This window comes from Melopsittacus undulatus, chromosome 1 (genome assembly GCF_012275295.1).
Source record: "Melopsittacus undulatus isolate bMelUnd1 chromosome 1, bMelUnd1.mat.Z, whole genome shotgun sequence".
Classification (NCBI taxonomy): Eukaryota; Metazoa; Chordata; class Aves; order Psittaciformes; family Psittaculidae; genus Melopsittacus; species Melopsittacus undulatus.
This window is the reverse complement of record NC_047527.1, coordinates 111125904-111140025: the sequence shown is the minus strand read 5'-3', so window position 1 is coordinate 111140025 and position 14122 is coordinate 111125904.

Here is a 14122-nt window from a genome sequence, read left to right as displayed (position 1 = left end):
ATCTGAAATGTTAAAGTCAGTAGAAGTCAAAGTTTCTGTTAAAGTTGGACAAGTACAGTCTGCAGCCTCTAGACAGCAACATGTGTCCAGCAAATTGTTTGTTGTGGCTCTGTCACCAGCATCTGGGTTTTTTTTGTTACAGGTAGGCACTGCACCTGACTCTCAAGGGATTTGGAAACTTAAGAAGAAGAAACTTGGGCAGATAGTGGATGTCTCCACAGTAAAAGCTTTGCTTTATCTTCTCAATAGTATTTTGGTACTAACTGTAGTTAGAAATTTTATAGGAGAAATCCTTGTCTATTCCACATCTGTGTAGTCAACAGTCATTCCCTTGCTAATTCTTTTAAAGCATTTGATTAATGTTTATTTTTTATTTAAATATTTACTTGAGCGTGGGTGGTGCTTTGTTAATAATGAGAGCTAACTGCTCTTGGTGTGTGTTTGGTCATTCTGGAAAACTCCCATTTGATCCATCTATCTACAAGAGGGAAAAGTATCCTGCTTCAGAAAAGCTAACTGCACAGAACCTGGCTCATTTAGATAAGACTAGGGGGAAAAAAAATAAAGTGTATGATGTATATAATTCTTCCATGCTTGGTAATTCAGTTTGGTATAGTATTAATTTGACAGAATGAGCAACAGACATTTCTGTATTTTAAAGTGAAAATGAGTTTTTTGGTGAATAAGAACGTTTAAGATTAAAGTTGGTAAATTAGAATGAAGATCTGTCTTGTGAAGGAAATAACGTGCTTGAAAATGAGCAAAGGCAGATCTGCATGTATGCCAAGCATCTGTTGTCACATTGCTACTGCAGAAATTACTACTTAGAATCATAGAATCGTAGAATAGTTAGGATTGGAAAGGACCTTAAGATCATCCGGTTCCAACCCCCCTGCTATGGGCAGGGACACCTCACACTAAACCAGGTCACCCAAGGCTTCATCCAACCTGGCCTTGAACACTGCCAGGGATGGAGCATTCACAACCTCCCTGGGCCACCCATTCCAACACCTCACCACCCTTACAGTAAAGAATTTCTTCCTTATATCCAATCTAAACTTCTGCTGTTTAAATTTCAACCCGTTACGCCTTGTCCTATCCCTACAGTCCCTAATGAAGAGTCCCTCCCCTGCATCCTCATAGGCCCCCTTCAGATACTGGAAGACTGCTATGAGGTCTCCACGCAGCCTTCTTTTCTCCAGGCTGAACAGCCCCAAATTTCTCAGCCTGTCTTCATACAGGAGGTGCTCCAGTCCCCTGATCATCCTCGTGGCCTTCCTCCTACTTAAAACAACAAATCCAGTAGCAAGTTGGTTTGACAGATGTATATTTAAAACTTTGTGAGGGAATTCCCTGAGAGTAAAGGAAGATTGGAAAGAAAAGTCAGTGTACCACCAGGGTTTGTCAGAGAAATACCAAAATGCTTAAGTGAGATGGGACTGCAGGAGCCTGGGTCACTGTATTATCAGTATATTAGAAGATTAAAGTGATAAATAGGATATGGTATGATACATGAATTAATTTAGATTATAAAGAAAAATAAATCATATTAAGTCTTCCTTCAGTTTGTTTACTTTTATAAGGGTCAGTATAGCTCTCAAGTTTTAGATCGGTGTGGAACTCATTTCATTTGACGTCAGTGTCAGTTTTCTGAAGGTATCGACTGGAATCCAGAGTAGGTGCACATGTGCTATGAATGAGAATTTTTCTTGTGACTTCCTGTCCACCAAGCTTGCATTTGTGCATGTAAGTCCTGTGCTTGCTAGTGCTCCTCTCCCAGGGCAGAAAAGGTGAAATTGTTGCTTCTTACTCTTCATGAAAGAAACTGAAGTTTGACTGGGGGCTGAATCTGTAACTGCTAAAGATCTTGGGAAGTGACACTAAAACATTTTATAAGCTGTGCTGCCTAACAGTCTGCGCAAAACTGCTTATGTTTGTATAATGGCACCTGCTTTCTGGATACCAGGTCAAGAAAAGGTCAGTTTATATTGGTTGTATTAAATTTCTTAGAGTAAATCTTAATCTAAATCAATTACTGTTATTTTTTCTGAGGATATATTTTGATGGGAGAAACTGCTTTCTGAATTTTATCTGTCTCTTCACTTTGTGACCAGTTTTGGTTTATCAAAAGGCCAAACAATCTTGTTGCAGAGAATTACCATGTGGATCTGACAATGAGCTCAAAGTATTTCCTTCAGTGGCAATGGCTGGAAAAACTGTCCCTTTGACTTTATTCATGTCTCCTTTGTGATATAGATATGACAGATCTATCCTTTTTTCCTAGAAGTACTATCATCTAAAATGTTACAGTGCAAATGTGTAAACTGTTGGGTTTTGTGAACGGTTTGTAATGTGGCTGTCAATCACATACCTAAGGAAACACAGTACCCATGACTGTTGTGGTTCATGTGTGTACTGGGACTTGCCATCTGTCCTCATTTTGCTACTTCGGTTCCCAGTCGAATCCGGCTCTGTTTTCAATATTCTGTCCAAAGAACTTCTCAACCACAAGATCAAAACTCACCTTCTGTCTTGTTGCATGTATGTGGTGTTTTAATGCCTTTTTCCACATTTTGATGCTGTTTCTACTCTCAGAGGTTGCTAAGAATCTGCAAATAGCAACTGAAGAGGTGTTTGGTCTTAGTTATCTTACTCAATCACAGTCTCGTTTGACAAGGCTGCGGAGCACCTACTACTTCTCTATTTAAAACTTAGCTCTGAGCTCTGGATACCAGGAGAAGTTCCAGAGGAATCTGGTTACAGTTCAGATTTATGAAGCAGAGTCCCAGGTATGGTGCAGGAGAAAGGCCTTTTGAACACAATATTATTCTTAATACAGAAACATAAAATGAATCTGAGTTTATTACAAAAGAATTTTAGCACCGCCAAAGCTTTGATTTATCAGTGCTAGGAATTTTGTTTTTTCGGTACCAGGAAAGACTGAAATTCTTGTGATTTTCATTCTGTAAGAAAACTCCATCCCTCATTCTCCGTTGCTGAAGCCATGCAGCTGTTTGCAGATTTCTTTGTAATAGACAGCTGGAGGATCTGCTTTTACTTCACAGGAGGCTGTATCCAAGACTGCATGGATGTTGTTTTGTTTCTCAAATAGAATTTCACATAGCTCAGGGGAAATGGTCTCTTGAAAAATGTCTTCAACGTCCTGAAGTTGTGGATGATGAGGAATGTAATAGTCAGCTTCCTCTTAAGGTACAGCTTTGAGTCATAGCTGTTTTCTTCCCCATCTAAATGGAGCGAGGAGCTGAATTATAAAGAGAAACCTCTAGGTTATCTGAGCAGAGCTGTCTCATGACTGTGTTAAACAGCCTCAGCTGTTGTGATCTGGGAAAAAGGGATTAAAATAAGTATATAGTGTGAGTAGGTGTGGGTTTGGGTTCTTTGGTGGCTTTTTTTTTTGGTTGGTTTGGTTGTTGGGGTTTTTTAGGGAGTGGGAGGAGTGATTGTCACTTCCCATGGATTTTTCTGTTTGCAAGAATAATTGTAGCATTTTCTGCCTGCACTGATGCAGTCCTAAGGAATGAAAGCTCTGTTGTGTCTCACTTGGGTCTTCAGGGTTTTCCTTTTCTTATCAAACAGAATTGCTTATGTAGTACCATTATCCTGCAGACATCAGTGTAATAGCTAAATCCAATGTGATCTTTTTCTGAATGAAGTATCACTTAAAAGGGTCTGCTCAGCTTCTGGTTTGGATTGACTCATTTTGCCCACTTGTCTGTTTAAAATCCACTTAGTGTTCATGTACGGGGGGGGTGTACATGACAGAAATGTGTTGAAGGCTGAGCAGTTCAGCAGCTGATAGAAGTTGCTGCATTTTGATTGTTAGCATTCCTGTATAAAACATTGTCTTATGGGGAGAGGGTTTAATTTGGTTGGGGATTTTTTTAGGCACTATGAGGCTCTTCTGGATGAGGGATAACAATAATTTAATTATTCCAGCAAAAACTATGTTAGTTCTAATATTTGCTTTATTTAAAAACTAAGGAAAACAAGGGCAATTTGAGAGTATCTCATGCAGACTGGCAATGGCAGGTAGCAAAAATCAGCTAATTCTTCTCTCTTTTCCAGTTCGTTTTCTCAGGTTTCTGAGTGTTTTCCTACTTCAGAGGTAGAGCTTTCTTCTTGCAAATTGCTTGGTAGACATAGTTATGAAGGAGGGTAATAGGAGAGTTGAATGCAGTGTGTAGATTAAGGAAAAAAAAACACTTCATTGTATTCTGTATGACTTGAATGGAAAAAACAGCGAAGGAAGTGTCTTTGTTATGGTAACTGCTGAGGTTTTTCCTCTCCTTTAATAGCCATATCAGTGGAATCGTGTGTGATTAATACATCTCGTGAATGGAATTTTAACTATAAAAATGGCACAAATCAGAAATCTGGTTACCTAGCTAAGCCATTTTGTTTTAGTTTTGTGGTTTCAAAGATACAATTTCCAAATGGCCTTGAATGAGGCTTTTAATGGTCTCATTTTCATGATTCCTATACACATGCTCTCCTCCTCCCTCCTTCCCATCCCCCCCCACCAAATGTGGTTGTGCTTATACTAGGTAAAAGCTGCTGAGGAGTTTAACAAAATGAGTTGAGACCATAGTGCCTGATTTTTCAAAGTAGTTCTCTGAAGATTTTATTTATTTATTTGTTTGTTTTCAGCAAGGTATTTATCATGTTTCCAGCTTTCATTAATTCTTACAGAAGCAAGAGAACTCCAAACACATTTTTACATTTAATGCATACTGAAGTGTTTGCTTGATGAAATCAGTTTTGAAGAGTTAGATTCTCAAAGGCCCTGGTTGTACGAACTAACAGTTTTCAGAACTTTGTCAGATGCCATACAAACAAGAAAATGCTTAAAGCCTTACGCAACTGCCTCTTTACCAGTGAAGTTGTCACTTCTTCATATTGATCTTGTTTCCTGTGAAATGGCAGCTAGGCACTCGTATCTGTGTCTGATTCCTTCTAGTATGTTTTAAACATGATGGTCAATTTCAGTTAAAGTTGAAAGATATGTCAAAGATTTCTCAAGCTCATGAAAACTGGTGGCTACCAAAGAGGGCATGGATTTATGAAATTAAAAGCTACATTGTAAGCTTTGTTAGATACAAGAAAAACCTAGTTGGAATTCTCTCCTGTTAGATTTCAGAGAATTAATTCACTGATTGGATGTGAAATGAGGTTTCATTAGTTTTATTGCAGACAACTATTTCTATTTTGTGGGGCTGAACATAATTTCCATGGAATACACTGTATTTATTTAAAAGGATAATCTGTTTCTAGAGAAAGTGTATTTCATTAAAAAGCTTAAATACCTTGCAGACCTAAGCTATTGGATCTGAAGTTGTTCTCTGCCTGTTCACTAAGCCAACAGTAGTTAACTGAAGAACAGCAGAATGTACCCAGATAGAACCCTTGCTGGATGCTGTCCTAGATTTGAACAGTTACTGACAACATTGTGCACTTCAGCTAGGAAAGTACGTTAAAAATAGTCTGGTTTTGAAATACAGTATTTACAATAAAGAATGCTCACTACCTTTATTGTTGCATTGTAGTAGCTTTGAGTAGAGAGTCTGGTGGTAGTTCACTGTTAAATTTGAAATGCTGGTAATTTCTGACCTTTTGGGTTAAATTCAAAGCAAAAAGATGTTTTTTTGTTTGTTTTTTTTTTTTTTTTTGTTTGTTTGTTTTTTTTTTTTTTCCCAGCTGTTTTAGAGTGACACCTTGTGGAGTGTAAATGTCTACACTTATTTCCAAACTGGTTAAGCAGCCAAGTGATATTACAGAAGCGAAGTATTTCTTGTATCCTGTGATACAAGGGGAGGGTGATGGGAAGTGCGGTTTTCTGTGGCTATTGAGAACAAAACCTAATTTTTCCTGCTATTCCTGTATTAATATGCAGTGACTAATTGATTTATAATTTGATAGCCTTCTAACAGGAAAAAAATCATATTGACAAATTGTCAGTATGTTTTGAAATTTAATGGTGTGAATGGAAAAGGAAATAATGCAATTTTAGTTCAGTCACATGGACATAATAATTTTAGAAACAGAAGAGGGGATACAAAGTGGGAATACAGAAAACAGGAAAAGATAAAGGCACAGTGGTGAAGAAAATCCATTCTTCAGGCTGGATAGATTTCAATTTTCTAATTGCTCACTTCTTCATTACAACCACGAATATGTAATATTCTACCCCACAGTCACATATGCAAGCGTCTGGCTGTATGCAGAGGTTATACTCAGGACTGTGCAGTGTTTTGTCATAGCTCCTGTGAATTCAGAACAGAGCACCTAAACTGATTTTCCCTCATTCAAGAGAATTAGCCACATACATGATACGATCTCAAGATCTAGAACAGCAAGTGAATTTCCATATGGTAAGTTAACAGAACTGTTCTATGGATAATGAAAAGATACATGGTTTTAGAATTAATGTTATTGTGAGATTCATGTAAATATTTGTATAATCTAATAGTTAAATTAGTTACTAATACCATGCAATTTCCAGTCATAAATGTAATATTAACTTAATTAAGTAATATTAAATTATTAACTTAAGTCACAGCTTAAAGCTGTTCTTAAAGTTCGTGTTGCAACTGAAATGCTCCTGAGAGGGTCAGTATCCACCTGCATTGTAGCGTATGATTGCAAAGTTTATAAAGTAGATTTGCTGTCCCAGCTTTTCCAGTTAGGTGGTTTGGCCCATATTGGACCTGGTTGTATATCTCTTCCCCAGACTGGGGCATTCCTGAGTTTAGAAATGTTATGCTCAAACAACATTTAACATCAGCTTTTTCTGTTTGAGTATATCAGTTGGTTTCACAGACAAAGCCTTTCTGTTTCCAGTATGTCTCCCGTTCTCCCCACTTCCTGGAATAAAAGAAGTAAGTGCTACATTTCTGTAGCCAATATTTTAGCCCTGCAAATGCTGAAGTCTTCTGCTTGGTCTCCAGCATCTGCCATTAGTGCCCTGGGGATCTGAAATGGATTTTCCCACAGTTGAGCTCTTTTACTAACAGTAGATCTCACTGTCTGACTTAAAAACATAGGAGGGGAGAGGAGAAACAACTCAGGCAAGTACTCACTGCAGTATCTGGATGCTTCAGGTCAGAGACATCTCATAGGCACACTTATACCAGATATACTCAATAAATGACTGACAACAGAACCTCTGATCTCTACTGGACATTCATCCAAAACTACATATAAGGGAATTTAAAGAGGTTATTCTTTCTGCAAGCATCACTTTCTATCAACTCCTTTGGGTTGTTTTGTTGTTTGTTTTGGTTTTTTTTGGTTTTTTTTTTTGTTTTCCCCAAAGACAGCTCTGGAATTGATGGCTTTTGTAGCAGAGTTTGACCCAGCTGTTTCTAGGTAACAGTGTTCAAGTTTGAAATTTTCTTTAGTAAGATTGCCAGCTTCCACCTTTGGAAATGGAACTCGTTACTCTTTGTACACACTTTATGCTAAGAGAATGGCTACAGGGATGTCAAAGAGCTTTCTCAAGTGTACTAAGGTAAAATAAAAGCATATGTTCAAATCTGAAGGTAGGTGAAGCTTCCCCTCAGCAAGAAGAGCAACCCAGTAATAAAATCACCAACACTGTGCTTTAAAGCTTCGTAACAGGCTTTAGACCTGGTCAAAACTTTTCCACTGCTCTGCCCCCTGCAAAGGTTTTGAAAATACAAAATTTCAACTGTACAGGCAGTCTGAAGAGTCTGAAAGAATCACTTTACAGCAGGTTATGTAAAAAGTCTGATTCCAGAATGCTGAAACTCTAAGAAAATAAATCTAGCACATACATGGCTTTATTATGCACCGCAGAAAGATTATGTTTAGGAGAGAGGAAAACATGATTAACAGTGTCAATATAAACTTAGTTTTTGGTTAGGATACCAGGCAATTTAATTTGTCTGAAATACTCCTGGAAAAATCTTTCATATACAGAAAAAAATGTACTAATTTATAAGGATTTATGCAATTGCACATGATAAACTGTGTGTAAATCAAACAAAATATGAATCTAAATTAGTGTCCCTTATGAACAGGCATAATGGTCAAGTATGTAGGTCACATTTTAGAGATTAGTTATCTGGGATCTTGGGCAGATGCCCAGTAAAGTGAAACACATTTAATGGAATTGCTGATATAAAAATAATCCTATTAAAATAAAACATTAACTTTGTGGTAATACAGAAAAGTGGTGTAAGAACTCCAGCTTGGTTTTAAAATACATATTTGATAGGTTAAGTTCCTTATCAAATGAATAAAATCTCTTTGTAAGCACCATGACTAAATACTTTTTGAATGTGATTAAAGATTATATTCCTGATGAATTCACCTGCTTTGGATCTTTAGCAATGTAATGCAAGATAAAAGGTACTAAGAATCCAGGGAATGTAGCTGGTGTGCAAACAGGTGACACTTGGTATGTGACATTTAGACCAAATCAGCAGGTTTTGTTTGCTTATGTCAGTCCATAACTGTAGAAGAAAGCCTGGGACTGGCAGCAGCTTTTCCATGAAAACCAACAGATTTTACATTAATGTTGTTGTCATTATTTTTATTTTTTCTGAAGCTGTTTCTGTAAGAAGACACAACAACCAAGCAACTAAACAGCAAACATAAAAAAAAAACCCTAACAAAAAAAAAACCAACCAGACCTTCCCCAACAACAGAAAAACCCAAACCCATTAGGTACCTGAGGAGAAATTAAGACGTGTACTGGATCAAATGGGATGGAAAAAATGGTAGTGCCTACTGTAGGCAGTAGGAGTGGTACAAAATGAGTCTGGTCTGTCTGGTTGTCCTTCAGCGCTCCTGAAACAGATTGTGTCCAATGATGAGAGAAGCAGAACTGCCTGAAGATCAGAGGGCTTCACATCTGGAACTTGAACTGTGGGTTTACTTGTGCCCCGTGACTGCAGAGGCTCTAAAGGGGGCAAAACCTTAAAAAGCATCCCATGTTGATAGTACTACAATGGGAAATAGTACTACCTTAAAAGCTAGACATTAGGTCATTCAGTAAATTGTTGCTCACCTAGATATCTGAGTATGGTAACTGGATCTCTCAATGTGCGTAGGCTCTCAAAACATGACTACTTACATGAAAATTTGGGAATGTTTATAGGAGGAGACATGGAGAGTCCAAGGCTTCTTTCTCTGGACTCTTTGACAAGTTTGTTAATTGTTTGAAGTAGTATTTGTTTTATCTAACAATGGACATATGAAATCTAGGTGTTCCTCTGTAGTCTAATTCCTTATTTCAGTTGGATAGCAGGCAGTGTTTCCACAGTGCAGTCCGTAACTCTCTGAGCATGGAATTACTTGCCCTTGATGAAGTTCCCTTCCTTCCACTGAATATACAAGCAGTTCAGAGAAGAGCTAGGAAGAGAGAGCTGACTTTACAGTAGCTAAACATAGTCAAGACAGATACACTCAACACCAAGGTAATAAATTCCTGACCTTTCTAAAGAGAGAGCAACCTTCATCTTGAAGGAAAAAAATGTGAGAGGAACAGCTATGGTAAGGAAGTGGAGATATTTGAATAAAATGTACTGGATTTTGGTCAGTTATTCATTGTTGGCAATATGTAAATGAGAATTCAGTGTTACCTGTGAAACAGTCTCACAATAAAACCCAAAAAACTCTTCACAAGATATTTTTTGTTGTTAGGGACATTGAACATTGTAAAAATTGTATACTGCAAGGAAGCTCCCCTATCCATGTCTCTAGTCTAACCTAGTTAGCTATTTAGTTTATTTGGATTCCAGATGTCAACTTCAAAAGTTATTTAGATGAACAACATAAATTAATAATCAGTGCAGATCTGAGAATGTTTGAAGTTATTTTTGTCTTCAGTTGCAGTACCACTTGTCACTGATGCTGGCAGCTTTAAGACACGTGTGATTACTTCTCTGTGCAAATGGAAACCCAGTTGTTATCCTGTATTTAAGGGTATGCGTTCAGTCTTACTAGTACTTACAAAAGAATTAACTTACAGAGTTACGGATCTGCTTCTGCAGTTCTTCTGTGATCTGTTCTGTCCCATCTGGAATCCAGTGGTTGTCTTATGCTCTGCACTTTGTGTGTTATCCTCTGCACTTCATCATTCTGCTTACTTGCGCTGATTTGCATTAGTAGGTATGATAGCAAAGGCTTTTAATTGGTGATGCCAAGTACATATGGATACAGAAATGTAGAGCAGTTGTTAAAATAATACTGTTCCAGAAGTTTTCAGTAGAAGTGGGTGTCATTTTTGTTCATATAGTTAAATTACATAATAGGATTCCAACACATGAGCAGTAACTATAGGACTCTAGGATACTCAGTGAGATCATGGTGGATAAAGAGTTACAGAACTGAGCTCCTTAGTTGCCAAAGAGAGATGAGTTTGTACATTTCTCCCTCAGAAAATCTCACAGGCACTCTACTGGCACCCCATCAGCATCTCAGTACTTTCTTCAGCAGTTTTTCCCTTTGTTATGTAGAGGGAATTGGTCAGTGATGAAGGCAGCTGCCTCCTGCTATGGCTTGCTAAAAATACTTGTTTTGTGATGGAATAATGTGTCATCATTTTTCTTTTAACAAAACCCAAAGTCAAAACAAACAAAAACATATAAGAAGCCCCAAACAGAGCACACACTGCCAGTGAAAGCTTCTGCTGTGACAGCCCAGAAATATGAGATCCCGGAATGCCGGAATGCCTATAACATTGAACTTCCCCTGTGACATCTTCCACTGGCCTCTTTTGACCTGAAGAGACCAATGGTGTGATATTTCTGTGCTGCTGTACTGGACAGAATGGAATGCCAGTGTGAACTCAAGGCAGAGGGACCTGTGGATGAGCCTACGCAGCAGTAGCACACCACAGAGTGTCTGTGGCTGTGGGTAAGGCCATATGAGAGGAGGTATATCTCAAAGCATCTGTGGCTGTGGTTATGTCTGTGCCTCAGCAAGCATACTTCTGAAGGGATTGTGGCACAAGGGTAAGATCACGCTGCAGAAGGTACACTTGAAGTATCTGTGGCTGTGGATAAGTCCATTCTGCAGCAGCCCTGAAGCATCAGTTCCTGCCCATGAGGTCATGCTGGAGCACTTCAAAGCATGTGGCCATGGATAAGTCCATAACAGAGCAGGTACACCCTAAGAGACTGCAGCTTGTGGATAAGTCCAAGCCAGACCAGGAGAAAGGGAGAGGGGTTCACTGCAACTTTAAACCCTATAATCTGGCCCAGAGAGACCAGGGGTGGAGGTTGTAATGGAAATACCTTAAAATTGTTGTAACCTGGGATCTGAGTTGCATGTTATAGGAATTACTATAGCAGGAACTACCCGAGCCAGTGAAGACAAGCCTTACAGAAATAGTAGAAGTGCTGCAGTGACCTGAACTGAGCTGGTTTTGGCACCCAGTAACTCCATGCAACACGCAACCTCTTCTGTCCTAAATGACTATCACAACAGGTGGAGTCCCAAGTCATGGACTAAATGAACTTGATGGAAATTTTACAGGGCTGATGCATAGGCTAAGGGAATGATATCGTTGTATTACATCAAAGGATGGGAATGGGAGTGGTTGTTAATGAAGATGTATTGGACAGTGTGGGACCTGAGCATGATGTAAATGGTATGCAATAAGGGGTAGAAAATGGCCTGGTTTTGGTCGAGATAGAGTTAACTTTCACCAGAGGCTATGTTTTGGATTTGTACTGAACACAGTGTTAATACTGAGATGTTTTCATTACTCCTGAACAGCAATTACACGGCATCAAGGCCTTTTCACAGCACACCACCAGTAAGCAGGCTAGGGGTGCACAAGAAGCTGGAGGGGACACAGCCAGGACAGCTGACCCAACTGACTCAAGGGATATTCCAGACCATATGTTGTCATGGTCAGTATATAAAGCTGTGGAGAGAAGAAGGAAGGAGGTGGGAGGAAACATTCTCTTTTTTCATGTGGAACTCAGGAAACTTGGAGACAACTATAAGGAAGCTAGAATTTAATTCTTCCAGGCTTCGCTCGCTCTACAGGTGTGTGGACTCCCATGCCAATGATTCTTGTAAAAATAATACTGCATAATCTTGAAGGTGTTAGTGAGAACAGAGAGCTTTGCCTATGTAGGCCCTTCCTCAAAGGGTAAATCACCTCAAATTGATTATAATTGGTTACTGCCTGATGTAATATTTTTTGTTAGGTTTCGTGTAGGAAGCAGCCAAATAATATCCTTCTCAACCTTCTCTATTGCATCACCTCCTCCAGCACTGAAGAAGATTGCTAGAAGTCAGGACTAGCATGACATCAGAACTTGAGAAGTAGAATCCCATACCTTGCAACTTCTGCGTGTCTAAGCAATAGTAAGCTGGAGTGGGCGGGTGATTGTGCACTAGCTGTTAGTATTTTCTTCCTGAGAAGTGGCATCAGAAGAGGTTGTTTCCCTTGGTTACACAAGCCTCTCATTTCCAGCTGAACTTTGTCTTGTCAAAAATATGTAACACCTTCTCTGACAGAACACTGTGGTTCTAATTTTCCTTCCTTTTCAAAATGACACAAGCAGAGATCCAGCAACTCTACTTGTGAAATGAGATAATTCAGAATTATGATTTCCAGCATGACAGATAGAGATAATAGGATTAATAATAAGCCAGTGCCCGTTTCAACAGCTATATTGTGTATTTCTGATTCTCAGTCTGTGCTCAGCAAGGCTGTCTGATGTTCCATGTTCTTGCAGTGGAAGCAAATGATCTAACCAATATAGAGAGAACAGCACAATGGAAGTTTTCACATAAATGTCTGAAGCTACAGTTGTCTGGCAGTAGTCAAATTCACTTGATTAAAAATACTGTTCTGCTTTTATTTCAGCTTCTTATTAAAAACACTGAAATGTCTTGCAAAAGGAAGAGGCAGTGTAGGAGCAGTAATAAAGAGAGAGGGTTGTTGAGAACACGTGCTCTCACAACTGATTCCCAAGTTTAGGCTGCTGTCTCAGTCACTTAAGCCCCTTGAGTGAAACCATGACCCAGAAAACCAGTTCTGTCTTTCCCCAGTCACATATTTCCACTGCTTCTCTTCAGCTAGTAATAACGTCAGCTCAACTGCATGGTAAACTGGGTTAGAAACTGGCTGAAAACTTTTTTGACTGATTTAATTTAAATCAGAACAGGCTCTTGATGTAGCTTCTACACAGTCACACAAATAATAACATGGGTAGAGGGGAACTGATGTGATGATGCATACAGGAGATCAGGACAGCTGGATTTGTAACAGTGAACACGATTAGAGTGAGTTTCAGATATCATATACTGGCTTTTGGGGGGAGATGAGTACAAAAGTTAAGAAACTGCAGCTGTTGGGACTCCCCCTGTGACTGACCCCACTATTCAGTTTTAAGTGATGCATTGTGCTACAGGTCCCCTGGCACATTTACTGGCATCTGCAGATTTGTACAGTAAGCTTAAGCACATATAAAAGCAGGGGGAGTGAGCACTTGCAGTGCAACACTTAACTCGGTGGTTGTGTTGCTGTTCCTTCCCTTCCAGTTGCTTCTAGGGAGTTTTCCTCTGCAGAGCTGGGTTTGGGTTGGGTTTTTTTTTTTATTTCTATTTTTAAACTCTTGCCACTGGGATTATGCATGATTAAGGGATTAGAACAAACTCAAAGAGTCTGTGAACCCTAACAATCCAGATAAATGATAGTAAATGCAATTTGCATTACTTTCGTGTACAATTTTTTGCTTCATTTCTTGACTATGCTGTGGTCAGCAGCGTGACTTATCTTGAACTTAAACACTTTGTCAACATGTATATGTTGAGAAGTATTAGCCACCACCAGGACACATTTTAGCTATGTAGGCAGGCCCACACCAGCTGGGAGTTATTAATGTATCTCAGTTGGAACAACTGGGAAAATTATGAAACTGGTTAACAGACTCAGAGAAAATGCTGTATCATCACTATGGATAAATCACCATATTTACACAGTAAAACGTAGCTTTAGCAATCTTACTGTGGGCTAAGACAATGAGGGTTGAGGTTAGAGACTCTGTATGACTTGAATAAATAAATAAAGTCCAAAGATTAGATTTCATTGGCTTTAAAGCTTTAAGGGAGAACT